The following is a 13,814-nucleotide window of genomic DNA, read 5'->3' as shown; positions in this document are numbered from 1 at the left end:
CTAATCCCGCGCGGCTAAATATAGCTACGACATCAATAGACATATGTAAGAGTGCACGTTATTTATGTGGAAATGTCACATTATTCGTTGACTTTAGTGTGAAAGTCCGTAGCTCAAGGTCTTGCCGTACCGTTCTCGCTTCCCGCGCCCGGGGATCCGGGTTGAATTCCCGATGGGGTCAGGGAGTTTTCCTGCCTCGAGATAACTGGTTGTTGTTGTGTCTTCTGCATCATCATCATTCAACCCCATTACGGTCGGAGAAAAGCAATGGCAAACCACCTCCACTAGGACCTTGCCTAGTACGGTGTTGCGGGTCTCCCGCATCGTCGTCTACGCTCCTCGGAGTATGGGACCCAATCATCTTCCCCTGAAAAGTCACTGACTTGCTGTGTGTATCTCACCTGACGTCATTTAGAAATTCTATACGGGGTCTGATGTTAAGTGTACACCATAGAACGTGGATAGATTGCACGTTTTTCGTGACAAATTCGAAATGTATCAATGCAGTCAGCAACTTTGTGTTATTGTGTAAAACAGAATCGACACCCTAGTGTATACCGATATGCTGTTCAACAGTCGTTCCCATTTTTCAAGAACTGGCGGCATATATCATATGTTTTCTGACTTCTGTAGAGCTGATACCGTTTGCTCTCGTATTTCGACGTTCGACTTAGAAAACTAGTGGATACGTCTGATGTCATTATACTGCACAAGTCTTCATGCATCGCATATGGAGTACGTCGTAGACTGCTGATGTTGTTACCGTTGAGCTGGCCGCGTTAGAGACGGAACCACGTCACGCTGCGTGATTTATGCAACAGTAGTGAGTATTTACAGCAAAGGCTTTCGTCGTACTGAGACAGCGTGCAGAAGGGCAGCCATCTCGAGTTCGCTGTTTCTGGCAGGACGCACAGCTTCTATCAGCGCAGATGTTCGCAGCCATTCTTTGTATAGCGGCTGCGTTGCACCATTAGGGAACGTGTTTCAAAAGACAATGAAATACACTGCGCAGTCCTACAGATGGGAAATTGCGAAAGAAAACGAAGTTGTATGTGTAATAATTGTGGTGTCACCGCCAGACACCACACTTGCTAGGTGGTAGCTTTTAAATCGGCCGCGGTCCCCTAGTATACGACGGACCCGCGTGTCGCCACTGTCAGTGATGGCAGACCGAGCGCCGCCACACGGCAGGTCTAGAGAGACGTACTAGCACTCGCCCCAGTTGTACAGCCGACGTTGCTAGCCATGGTTCACTGAGAATTACGCTCTCATTTGCCGAGACGATAGTTGGCGTAGCCTTCAGCTACATTTGCTCCGACCCAGCAAGGCGCCGTATTCAATTTATATTGAGATTCTATTAATGTATCATCAAGAGCGATGTTCTACAAATGTGGATTAAAGTTAAGTATTCCAGAAGCTACGTACTTTTCTTTATAGCATTCATTACGTATCCTGTTTCAGACCTCACGCCAGCCTGCGTGAGTTTAAGCGGGTGCCTTTCGGCTTCCTCTCATTGTGTCTAGGCTGTCTTGTCTAGACACAACAATAACCACAACACAAAGTCCTACTCGGGAAAAAAATCCTCACACACTCTTATGGTAATAATAATTGCAAAACATGCATTGCTGTCCAGGAGAAGCTTCGAATACTGCGTCTCGCAGCTGTGCGAGCTTTTATGAAATGGGATGGGCCACTGTACACTGTCCACTGCTGAATGGTGTGCCTTGTATCGGACCACGAGTCCAGAAGAAAGACCTTCTGGAAGTGTGTGTGTGTGCTCGCGTGTGCGCGTGTGTTTGTGTGTGTGGGTGAGACAGAGAGAGAGAGAAGAGAGAGAGAGAGAGAGAGGGACAAGCATCACAATACCTTACAGTCGAACAAGGGATTTCTGGAACTTACAAAGTTTGAATCTCATGGGTTCCTGAAAATACTCCTCCGATACTTACCATTAACTGGCCTTCTTGATTAGGCGTCCATTCAACATGAGGCACTCCGATAACCTCCCTTTGGAACGTGACGTGTCTAAAGCCCCCAACCCAACTCCCTTATCATCACTCTGCTCCTGCCACTGTGATGGCTATCGTGACTTTTCTGTTTTGTCTGTCTGTGCGTGTGTTTCTTTAGAATGAAACACACTATCACGTAGGTAATTTTTTTTTTCATAGATGGGCGGTTACGGTGTAGAAATCAGAAGAAGTCCGCATGTTAAATTCTATAGTGAATTTCTAGTTAGTAATTCCGCTTCCTTTCGCTTGTTACAGCAGAGGATTCTATTCCGGAGAGTGAGAAGTGAATGAGACCTGGTACTTAGGGAAAGGAAGGATTCTATGTGGACGGAGCCGTAATGAGTTGCCTTTGGTTGCTTAGTTTTTTTTTTTGTTTTTGTTTTTTTTTTTTAAATCACGTACTCTTTATTAGGAAACAATTGCAAATAAATTTGACAATAAGGAACAATTATTTAACTTGACTGTTAAGATACAATGTCTAATTAAATCGGAGAAAGACGAAGGTAATGAGAAGTAGTAGAAATGAGAACAGCGAGAAACTTAACATCAGGATTGATGGTCACGAAGTGAATGAAGTTAAGGAATTCTGCTACCTAGACAGTAAAGTAACCAATGACGGACGGAGCAAGGAGGACATCAAAAGCAGACTCGCTATGGCAAAAAAGGCATTTCTGGCCCAGAGAAGTCTACTAATATCGAATATCGGCCTTAATTTGAGGAAGAAATTTCTGAGGATGTACGTCTGGAGTACAGCATTGTATGGTAGTGAAACATGGACTGTGGGAAAACCGGAACAGAAGAGAATCGAAGCATTTGAGATGTGGTGTTATAGACGAATGTTGAAAATTAGGTGGACTGATAAGGTAAGGAATGAGGAGGTTCTACGCAGAATCGGAGAGGAAAGGAATATGTGGAGAACACTGACAAGGAGAAGGGACAGGATGAGAGGACATCTGTTAAGATGTCAGGGACTGACTTCCACGATACTAAAAGGAGCTGTAGAGGGCAAAAACTGTAGAGAAAGACAGAGATTGGAATACGCCAAGCAAATAATTGAGGACGTAGGTTGCAAGTGCTACTCTGAGATGAAGAGGTTAGCACACGAAAGGAATTCGTGGCGCGCCGCATCAAACCAGTTTCAGCTGAAGGCCCCTATAGTACTAACTGAAAAAATGATTTGACGGCTGAAGGCCTGTATAGCAAATTCTTAAAAACCAGTTAAACTTCTCCAAGAGATATTAAAATATTTTAAGAAAAGACAATCATCAAAATCTGATTATTAAGAGTCAATATCTAATAAAAAATTCTCAAGACCAACTGCATTCACGGCTGAAGGCCGTAATGACAAGAAATCCAAATTATTTGTCGGCTCATAGCCTCAATAGAAATAACTCAAAAACCAATTTCACAACTGAAGGCCTATATAGCAAATTCTTAAAAACCAGTTAAACTTCTCCAAGAGAAATTAAAATTTTTTTGGAGAAGACAATCATCAAAATTTCAGTATTAAGAGACAATATGTAATTAAAATTTCTTAAGACCAATTGCGTTCACAGCTGAAGGCCTTATTGACAAGATATTCAAATTATTTGTCGGCTGAAGGCCCCAATAGTAATAACTCAAAAAACAATTGGACGGCTGAAGGCCTGGATAGCAAATTTGTGAGAAGCATTAAACTTCTTCGAGAGATATTTAAAGAACAATCGTCAACATTTCAGTGTTAAGATATTTTGTCTAATTAAAATTTAATAAGACAAGTTACACTTACGGCTGAAGGCCATGTTGTTGTTGCGGTATTCAGTCCTGAGACTGGTTTGATGCAGCTCTCCATGCTACTCTATCCTGTGCAAGCTTCTTCATCTCCCAGTACCTACTGCAACCTACATCCTTCTGAATCTGCTTAGTGTACTCATCTCTTGGTCTCCCTCTACGATTTTTATCCTGCACGCTGCCCTCCAATACTAAATTGGTGATCCGTCGATGTCTCAGAACATGTCCTACCAACCGATCCCTTCTTCTAGTCAAGTTGTGCCACAGGCTCCTCTTCTCCTCAATTCCATTCAGTACCTCCTCATTAATTACGCGATCTACCCATCTAATCATCAGCATTCTTCTGTAGCACCACATTTCGAAAGCTTCTATTCTCTTCTTGTCCAAACTATTTATCGTCCACGTTTCACTTCCATACATGGCTACATTCCATAGAAATATTTTAAGAAACGACTTCCTGACATTTAAATCTATACTCGATGTTAACAAATTTTTCTTCATCAGAAACGATTTCCCTGCCATTGCCAGTCTACATTTTATATCCTCTCTACTTCGACCATCATCAGTTATTTTTCTCCGCAAATAGCAAAACTCTTTTACTACTTTAAGTGTCTCATTTCCTAATCTAATTCCCTCAGCATCACCCGACTTAATTCGACTACATTCCATTATCCTCGTTTTGTTTTTGTTGATGTTCATCTTATTCCCTCCTTTCAAGACACTGTCCATTCCGTTCAACTGCTCTTCCAAGTCCCTTGCTGTCTCTGACAGAATTACAATGTCATCAGCGAACCTCAAAGTTTTTATTTCTTCTCCATGGATTTTAATACCTACTCCGAACTTTTCTTTTGTTTCCTTAATTGCTTGCTCAATACACAGATTGAATAACATCGGGGATCTGAAGGCCTTATGAAGAAGAAATTCAAACTCTTTGTCAGCTGAAGCCCCAAACAGTAGTAGTTTAGAATTAAAATATATTCAAAAATATCATCATATTCTGACCAAATCAAGAGAGAAGTGGGCCTCAGACAGTGCTCCAAGGATCGACCTGGGAAAGTCGCTCAACTTCGTAAACGATGAGACAGGCAGCCAAGAGTTGTATTCACTTAACCGGATGGCAACTCAGACTAGTAACAGTTTAAACGCAGACAAACACTCTTGCAAAATCTATCTAACATCTGAAAACCAGTTCAACGAATGAATAACCCAGGCAGGGCGGAACCGGCGGACAGCACTGCGTCTTCAGAATCCTGTGTTCAGAACATCCAGAAGCAGAAGGAACCACTACGACCAAAGTAGTCCAAAAGAAACAAAATATGTATCCACAATCAAGGACGCTATTGAACTACATGCCTTACCGGATAGCAGCGGCAAGGCGAGGAAAGGTATACTGCCGCGAAAATACGCTAACCTCTAGGGCAGGTAACTGGGGCATTAGCGGCCACTAGGCAGAAAAATACCGCTGGTTTAACTTCACCAATAATAACACAAGCAAGTCAATGATTAACACAAAGAAGTGGACAACACTCCACTCGTTGCTCTTCGTCTCAGCAAACCTGCGAGCAGCAACCCGCTAACAAACGGCGTGATCTCAAACTAGTGGAGGTTTCACTACTAGGTTAATGTTCACTCAACGCAAACGCTATGGGTCGGGGGGACAACGAGGTTGTGGCCCTCGCAACTACAGCCACTCGATCTGACAGTGCATGCGTACTGCCAGCCGTCCTGGCATGTCCTCGCATTGCAGCACCTCACTGCTGATCCATCCCAACTGAACTCCCCAACACACCCAGACTCGGAAAACACTTGACGTCCTTCCGAAGATAGTACCACCGTACTTGATATCGATAACCGCTGCTAATGCCACTCGCAAACAGACAACACTGGCAAATGCAGTGCGCCAGTAGACTCAGGAAGAAACCGAGACACTACTATCCCTATTACACGATGCCATCCTACCAACGTGAGCCGCAACACATCTCAGTGACACAAAGAGGAGGAGGTTGGACTATGGCGAATTCTTCACCTGTTCCAGGCTTCTGTGGAAAACTCACAAGGACCGCCTTGTAACTATGCAAAATGATTTATGTAATTTGTTCTCATAGCAGTAGCAGTGGCAGTAGCGCTGGTTTGACGTTCAAATTTTATTTCACGCTTGTTATTGCCACAGCGTACATGCCAGGAATGCAGGCTGAGCTGGAGACTGTGCTGGAGGAAGTAAAAAAAATAAAATAAAGTAAAATAAAAACCAGCAACATGCTGTGGAACACCCTCCAGTAGAGAATACTCGCGGCAACAGTCGCGAAGTATATACAGGGTGGTGCACTGAACGTGACCGGGCCAAATATCTCACGAAATAAGCGTCAAACGAAAAACTACAAAGAACGAAACTTGTCTAGTTTGAAGGGGGAAACCAGATGGCGCTATGGTTGGTCGGCTAGATGGTGCTGCCATAGGTCAAACGGATATCAACTGCGTTTTTTAAAAATAGGAACACCCCATTTTTATTACATATTCGTGTAGTAAAAAAAAATATGAAAGTTTTAGTTGGACCACTATTTTCGCTTTGTGATAGATGGCACTGCAATAGTCACAAACATATGGCTCACTATTTCAGACGAACAGTTGATAACAGGTAGGTTTATTAAATTAAAATACAGAACGTACTTACGTTGGAACATTTTATTTCGGTTGTTCCAATGTGATACATGCACCTTTGTGAACTTCCCATTTCGGAGAACGCATGCTGTTGCAGCGTGAGTAGTTCGCTTTCCGTAATGTTCGCACATGCATTGACAATGCGCTGACGCATGTTGTCAGGCGTTGTCGGCGGATCACGATTGCAAATATCCTTCAACTTTCCCCACAGAGAGAAATCCAGGGACGTCAGATCCGGTGAACGTGCGGGACATAGTATGGTGCTTCGACGACCAATCCACCTGCCATGAAATATGCTATTCAAAACCGCTTCAACCGCACGCGAGCTATGTGCCAGACATCCATCATGTTGGAAGTACATCGGAATTCTGTCTTGCAGTGAAACATATTGTAGTAACATCGTAGAACATTACGTAGGAAATCATCATGCATTGCAAGATTTAGATTACCATCGATAAAATGGGGGCCAATTATCCTTCCTTCCACAATGCCGCATCATACATTAACCAGCCAAGGTCACTGATGTTCCACTTGTCGCAGCCATCGTGGATTTTCCGTTGCCCAATAGTGTATATTATGCCGGTTTACGTTTCCGCTGTTGGTGAATGACGCGTCGTCGCTAAAGAGAACGCGTGCAAAAAATCTGTCATTGTACCATAATTTCTCTTGTGCCCAGTGGCAGAACTGTACACGACGTTCAGAGTCGTTGCCATGCAATTCCTGGTGCATAGAAATATGGTACGGGTGCAATCGATGTTGATGTAGCATTCTCAACACCGACGTTTTTGAGATTCCCGATACTCGCGCAATTTGTCTGCTACTGATGGCAGCAGCTAAATCACCTACTTTGGCATCATCAATTGTTGCAGGTCGTCGTTGACGTTTCACACGTGGCTGAACACCTTCTGTTACCTTAAATAGCGTAACTATCCGGCGAACGGTCCGGACACTTGGATGATGTCGTCCAGGTTACCGAGCAGCATACACAGCACACGCCCGTTGGGGATTTTTGCACCAGGAATAGCCATACATCAACACGATATCGGCCTTTTACGCAATTGATAAACGGTCCATTTTTAACACGGGTAATGTATCACGAAGCATATACCGTCCGCACTGGCGGAATGTTACGTGATACCACGTACTTATACGTATGTGACTATTACAGTGCCATCTATCACAAAGCGAAAAAAGTGGTCCAACTAAAACATTCATATTTCTTTACGTATTACACGAGTATGGAATAAAAATGAGAGTTCCTATTTAAAAAAACGCAGTTGACATCCGTTTGAACTATAGCAGCGCCATCTAGCGGGCCAACCATACTGCCATCTGGTTTCCCCCTTTAAGGTAGACGAGTTTCGTTCTTTGTAGTTTTTTCGTTTGATGCTTATTTCGTGAGTTATTTGGCCAAGCCACTGTCAATGGACCACCCTGTACATATATTATTCCTCCGTAGTAACTTTGTAATTTTTCTGTATGTGCGTTTAATTCAACATTGAAGAAAGTTTCAAGTTTCAACATGTTACAGCATCCATTTTAGAGGCGCTTGTATTAATAGACAGGCACCTGGAGGCTGTTTACCAGCAACAACAGGTGCTGGAACAGGTTTACAGCAGACAATGAGACTCATAGCAGCCTTGTAAGTAGAAAAAAATAATCTGTAGCGTTGAAGTATATTTCGTTTGTGCCTATAGTATAGAAGAGAGTAGGTCTATCTCTACCAAATCGATACGTTGTTACAGCGCCCGATTTCAGCTGCAGAGTAGCTCGGACTTTGAAATGTCGAGATTACCCGAGAGCCAAGGATGTTCGGACATGGAGGAGACACAGAGAGACAGGTACTATCAATGACATGCCTCGCTCAGGCCATCCAAGGTCTACTACTGCAGTGGATGACCGCTACCACCTTGAACGGGCCGAAGCAGTGCCCAATGATTTTCGGGCGGCGCTCGCCTCCTGACATCAGAACGATGATATTACTGGCGCTGCTGACTCAGGTAAATTATTATACTCACACGTTTTCTCTCTCTACAGCACCCGTTTTTTTATCAATGCTTTTATCTTCCTCCCTCTACAACCGATGCGTCTCTGTGTTTAATTTATGTACTTTTGAATTCTACAGCTAGTCAACGGGCAGTATCTGGCGACGGGCTACCTCCACACTTGAGCACTGTGCGTGTGCCCTGTGTGCTGCCTGTTGCACCAGTTACAAAACAATTACTCAAAAAAAGTCTTAATCGCATTTATTATTATATACCGCCAACCGGTTTCAACCCGACGTAGGGGTCATCTTCTGGGCGTTTACACAATTGGTCGACAGCTGTAGACAGGAGTGACACCACCAGCAGTCGACTGCTGTAGACAGGAGTGACACCACCAGCAGTCGACCAATGGTGTAAACGCCCAGAAGATGACCCCTACGTCGGGTTGAAACCGGTTGGAGGTATAATAATAATAAATGCGATTAAGAATGTTTTTGAGTAATTGATCAATCATACTAATCGCTGCTTCATCTCCACAACCGTGTTGTCGAAAAAAGTTGCAGAACAACCCACTCACCGCCGGCCAGAGAAACAGCGACGCCGCAAGCCACTCTCTGCAGTCGCGACGGTCGACATCACCGCAGCCTGGCTGTTCGTTCTGGCAAAGCCAGGTGGGCGGTGCTCCACACCGGCTACCGACGCCACCGCCACACCATTGCCTTCGGTCAGTTGTGGTTAACGTAAGTTCCTATCTGAATCTGTACTGATAATTTTGTTTCAGGAAAGACGTAGAGCCAGCCACGGTGGCCGAGCGGTTCTAGGCGCTTCAGTCCGGAACCGCGCGACTGCTACGGTCGCGGGTTCGAATCCGACTTGGGCATGGATGTGTGTGATGTCCTTAGGTTAGTTAGGTTTAAGTAGTTCTAAGTTCTAGGGGACTGATGACCTCAGATGTTAAGTCCCATAGTACTCAGAGCCAAAGGCGTAGTTTTCCGTCTTACAAGGGGAGGCCGCCAATTGTGAAATTCAGATTCGATTCATACTGTGCATAATAAAAGCTCATGGCCAGAGGTGTAATGTGGCAAAGCACCAAGATGCACTTCTCAGCCGTTGTCGAGAAAATCGACAGTTAAAAGAAACCGTTGCGGTGAAATACTCTCTACGATTAATTATTTTCTACAGCGTGGTGGTGCAGCGGTAAGCGCTCGGGTTCGTAATCCGAAGGTCGCCGGATCGAATCTCGCTCCATGCAACTTTTTTTTTAGTATTTGTTTTTTGTAATATACGAGGGCGGTTCAGAAAGTAACCTCCGATCGGTCACAGTGCGGGTTGTGGGGGGAGTAGCCACGCCATCTGTGCGTTCACGCACTCAACAGGTCAGTCGGCATCAAGCCGTGGTCGGGTGAACGTCGTACCTGCGCTAGTTTAGTTTTTGTGGCAGTTTGAAATGTGTGCTGCAATAGAAAACCCCGCTAAATGTGAAGTGCGTGCTGTCATAAGGTTTTTTACAGCCAAAGGATATTCTGCAGCAGCTATTCATCGTGAGCTTTGTGCCGTGTACGGACCGAGAGTTATGAGTGAAGGAGTTGTCCGTGAATGGGTACGTTTATTTAAAAGTGGACGAGAAAACGTTCATGATGAAGAGAGGAGTGGTAGACCATCATTGGTGACTGACGAACTCGTTCAGACAGTTGATGCAAAAGTTCGTGAAAATCGACGTTTCTCAATGTCGGAGTTGTCTACTGGTTTTCCACAGATTTCTAAGACTCTCTTGTACGAGATAGTGACAGCAAGATTGGGTTACCGTAAGTTCTGTGCACGATGGGTGCCCAAAATTCTTACCAACCACCACAAAACTCAAAGAATGGCCTCTGCATTTGACTTTCTGTCACGTTATGAGGACGAAGGAGAACCATTGTTAAACAGAATCGTGACCGGTGACGAAACCTGGATTAAGTACGTGAACCCTGAGACAAAAGAACAATCAAAGATGTGGGCACATTCAAATTCGCCTACCAAACCAAGAAAAGCCTCGCAAGATTTTTCTGCCAGAAAACTGATGGCAACGGTGTTTTGGGATGCCAAAGGGGTGTTGTTGCTTGAATTCATGGAACGTGGTACGACCATTAATCAAGACGTGTACTGTGAAACAATAAAAAAGTTACGACGGGCTATACGGAACAAACGCCGTGGTATGCTGACTTCCGGTATCGTTTTTTTGCACGATAACGCCCGTCCTCACTCTGCTCGCAGAACAACGGCCCTTCTTGAGTCCTTCAAGTGGGACATTATCAACCATCCACCTTACAGCCCAGACCTGGCGCCAAGTGATTATCACCTCTTCATGCATTTGAAGAAATGGCTCGGGTCACAGCGGTTTGATGACGACGAAGAGCTCAAAGATGCGGTCACAGGCTGGCTCCAGGCACAAGCGGGTAATTTTTATGCAGAAGGAATTTCAAAGCTTGTGAAGAGATACGATAAGTGCCTCAATCGCTATGGAGACTATGTAGAAAAATAGTGCAAAGATGTATATATTAAAATATTTTTATTTAACTTGGTGTATTTTTTTAAATCAACCGGAGGTTACTTTCTGAACGGCCCTCGTATATATATATATATATATATATATATATATATATATATATATATATATATATATATATAATTCCCGGCAATCAGTTACAACAATTATGCATATAATAAGTTGTTGAAAGTCGTTTGTCGTGGAAAAACTGGCGACTTCGAACATCATTATGTTTTCCGCAAACGAAGTTGTATTTCACAAATGTTATTAATTGTCATCATAATGTTAACCACGTATAGTTAACGGAAGACGTAGAAACGAATACGTATAGCGTAAGTCAAACGTTCGAATTGGAACTATGACCCCACGAACACAAACTTGCTGTGGCAGGTATGAAATATAAACTCCGTTGCTTGCTCGTTACACTTGAAGGACAGATGTTGAATGGGCCGAAACGAGCCGCCCCCTAACAGCGTAGTTCCCTGCTAACTTCGAAAGAAGGTAGATGCGGTCCCTAGCGCAACTTATAACATCGTCGAAAATCAGTGCGGACGGGACAGCTTTGGTACACCCTGTTAAACAAACGGAAAAATGGAGGCGGTACAATTGGAGAGCGATCCGCCTTCACCAACATGCATAAGCAATTCATTAATAGTTTATATATATATATATATATATATATATATATATATATATATATAAATTGCAAAAAACTAATAATAAAAAATATTGCATGGCGCGAGATTCGATCCGGCGACCTTCGGATTACGAACCCCAGCGCTTACGGCTGCGCTATGACGCTGTAGAAAATCATTAATCGTAGAGAGTATTTCACCGCAACGGTTTCTTTTAACTGTCGATTTTCTCGGCAACGGCTGAGAAGTGCATCTTGGTGCTTTGCCACATTACACCTCTGGCCATGAGCTTTTATTATGCGCAGTATGAATCGAATCTGAATTTCACAATTGGCGGCCTCCCCTTGTTAGTGTATTTCAGTCCTGTAAATGAAATTTACTATCCCCTTAAAGCCGGGCGTCACTAATTTGCAATTCCGAAAGGTAGTGTCATAGGCCCTATGCTGTTCCTAATTTACATTATTGATCTTCAGGAATGAGATTTTCACTCTGCAGCGGAGTGTGCACTGATATGAAACTTCCTGGCAGATTAAAACTGTCTGCCGGGCCGACACTCGAACCCGGGAACTTTGCCTCTCGCGGGCAAGTGCTCTACCACCTGAGCTAGCCAAGCACGACTCACGCCCCGTCCTCACACTTTACTTCTGCCAGTACATCGTCTCCTATCTCCCAAACTTTACAGAGGCTCTCCTGCGAACCTTGCAGAACTAGCATTTATGAAAGAAAGGATATTGCGGAGACATGGTTTAGACATGCTTGGGTAGCTCAGTTGGTAGAGCACTTGCCCGCGAACGGCGAAGGTCCCGAGTTCGAGTCTCGGTCCGGCACACAGTTTTAATCTGCCAGGAAGTTTCATATCAGCGCACACTCCGCTGCAGAGTGAAAATCTCATTCTGGAAACATCCCCCAGGCTATGGCTAAGCCATGTCTCTGCAATATCCTTTCTTTCAGCAGTGCTAGTTCTGCAAGATTCGCAGGATAGCTTCTGTTAAGTTTGGAAGGTAGGGGACGAGGTACTGGCAGAAGTAAAGCTGTGAGGACGGGGCGTCAGTCGTACTTGGGTAGCTTAGCTGGTAGAGCACTTGCCCGCGAAAGGCAAAGGTCCCGAGTTCGAGTCTCGGTCCGACACACAGTTTTAATCTGCCAGGAAGTTTCATATCAGCGCACACTCCGCTGCAGAGTGAAAATCTCATTCTGGAAACATCCCCCAGGCTGTGGCTAAGCCATGTCTCTGCAATATCCTTTCTTTCAGCAGTGCTAGTTCTGCAAGATTCGCAGGATAGCTTCTGTTAAGTTTGGAAGGTAGGGGACGAGGTACTGGCAGAAGTAAAGCTGTGAGGACGGGGCGTCAGTCGTGCTTGGGTAGCTCAGTTGGTAGAGCACTTGCCCGCGAAAGGCAAAGGTCCCGAGTTCGAGTCTCGGCCCGGCACACAGTTTAAATCTGCCAGGAAGTTTCATTATTGATTTTGGTGATTGAACCGTGATTTATTTTCGAAGAATATTCTTAAGAATTTATTTTATTTACTATCGATAAGAACATTAACACATTTAATCAAAATATCCACGGGTATGCTGCCGGTCTATAGTGTCCAACGGGCACAATATTTCGGCGATCAAACATGTCGCCATCATCAGGTGAACTGACGGACTGAGCTCCTGTGAACGTACCGGCGCGGAGATCCGTACGCTATGGCTGCTCAGAGGGAACTGGGTTCGGTCGCGGCGGCACCAATGACGACCTCATAAACCGGGACTGTGGCTATAATCTTAGCAAGGCTTGGGAACCAGCGATCGGGTTAATCAAGAGTAAATCGAGCAGACGTATAGTTGTGACGACCACGGCGGACAGAGCCATCACACCGACGTCATCTCAGACGCCGTCGCAATCTGTTCCACCGCGCGACCGTGGCGCTGGGCGCGGACGGCGGAGGGAGCGCGCCGCGGGCGGAGGGTATTTAAATCGGCCGCCGCCGCGACCGAACCCAGTTCCCTCTGAGCAGCCATAGCGTACGGATCTCCGTGCCGGTACGTTCACAGGAGCTCAGTCCGTCAGTTCACCTGATGATGGCGACATGTTTGATCGCCGAAATATTGTGCCCGTTGGACACTATAGACCGGCAGCATACCCGTGGATATTTTGATTATCAAATACGCCGGGAGAAACTCAAGAATCACATCATTAACACATTTAATAACACTATGTAAGCATGGAAGTTGTTGCCAGGGAGTAACT

At 44.7% G+C, this 13,814-nt stretch overlaps 1 non-coding gene across 1 annotated transcript; it reads left to right on the top strand.

Moving 5' to 3' along the window:
- The first annotated feature begins 12,936 nt into the window (after positions 1–12,936).
- Positions 12,937–13,011, top strand: Trnas-cga (transfer RNA serine (anticodon CGA)). The gene has a single exon. It is a non-coding gene; the product is annotated as a tRNA-Ser (tRNA).
- The last annotated feature ends 803 nt before the right edge of the window (positions 13,012–13,814 follow it).

Source organism: Schistocerca cancellata, chromosome 7 (genome assembly GCF_023864275.1).
Source record: "Schistocerca cancellata isolate TAMUIC-IGC-003103 chromosome 7, iqSchCanc2.1, whole genome shotgun sequence".
NCBI classification, from domain to species: domain Eukaryota; kingdom Metazoa; phylum Arthropoda; class Insecta; order Orthoptera; family Acrididae; genus Schistocerca; species Schistocerca cancellata.
Note: the sequence above shows the minus strand (reverse complement) of the source record. Positions and strands in the feature narration are given on the sequence as shown.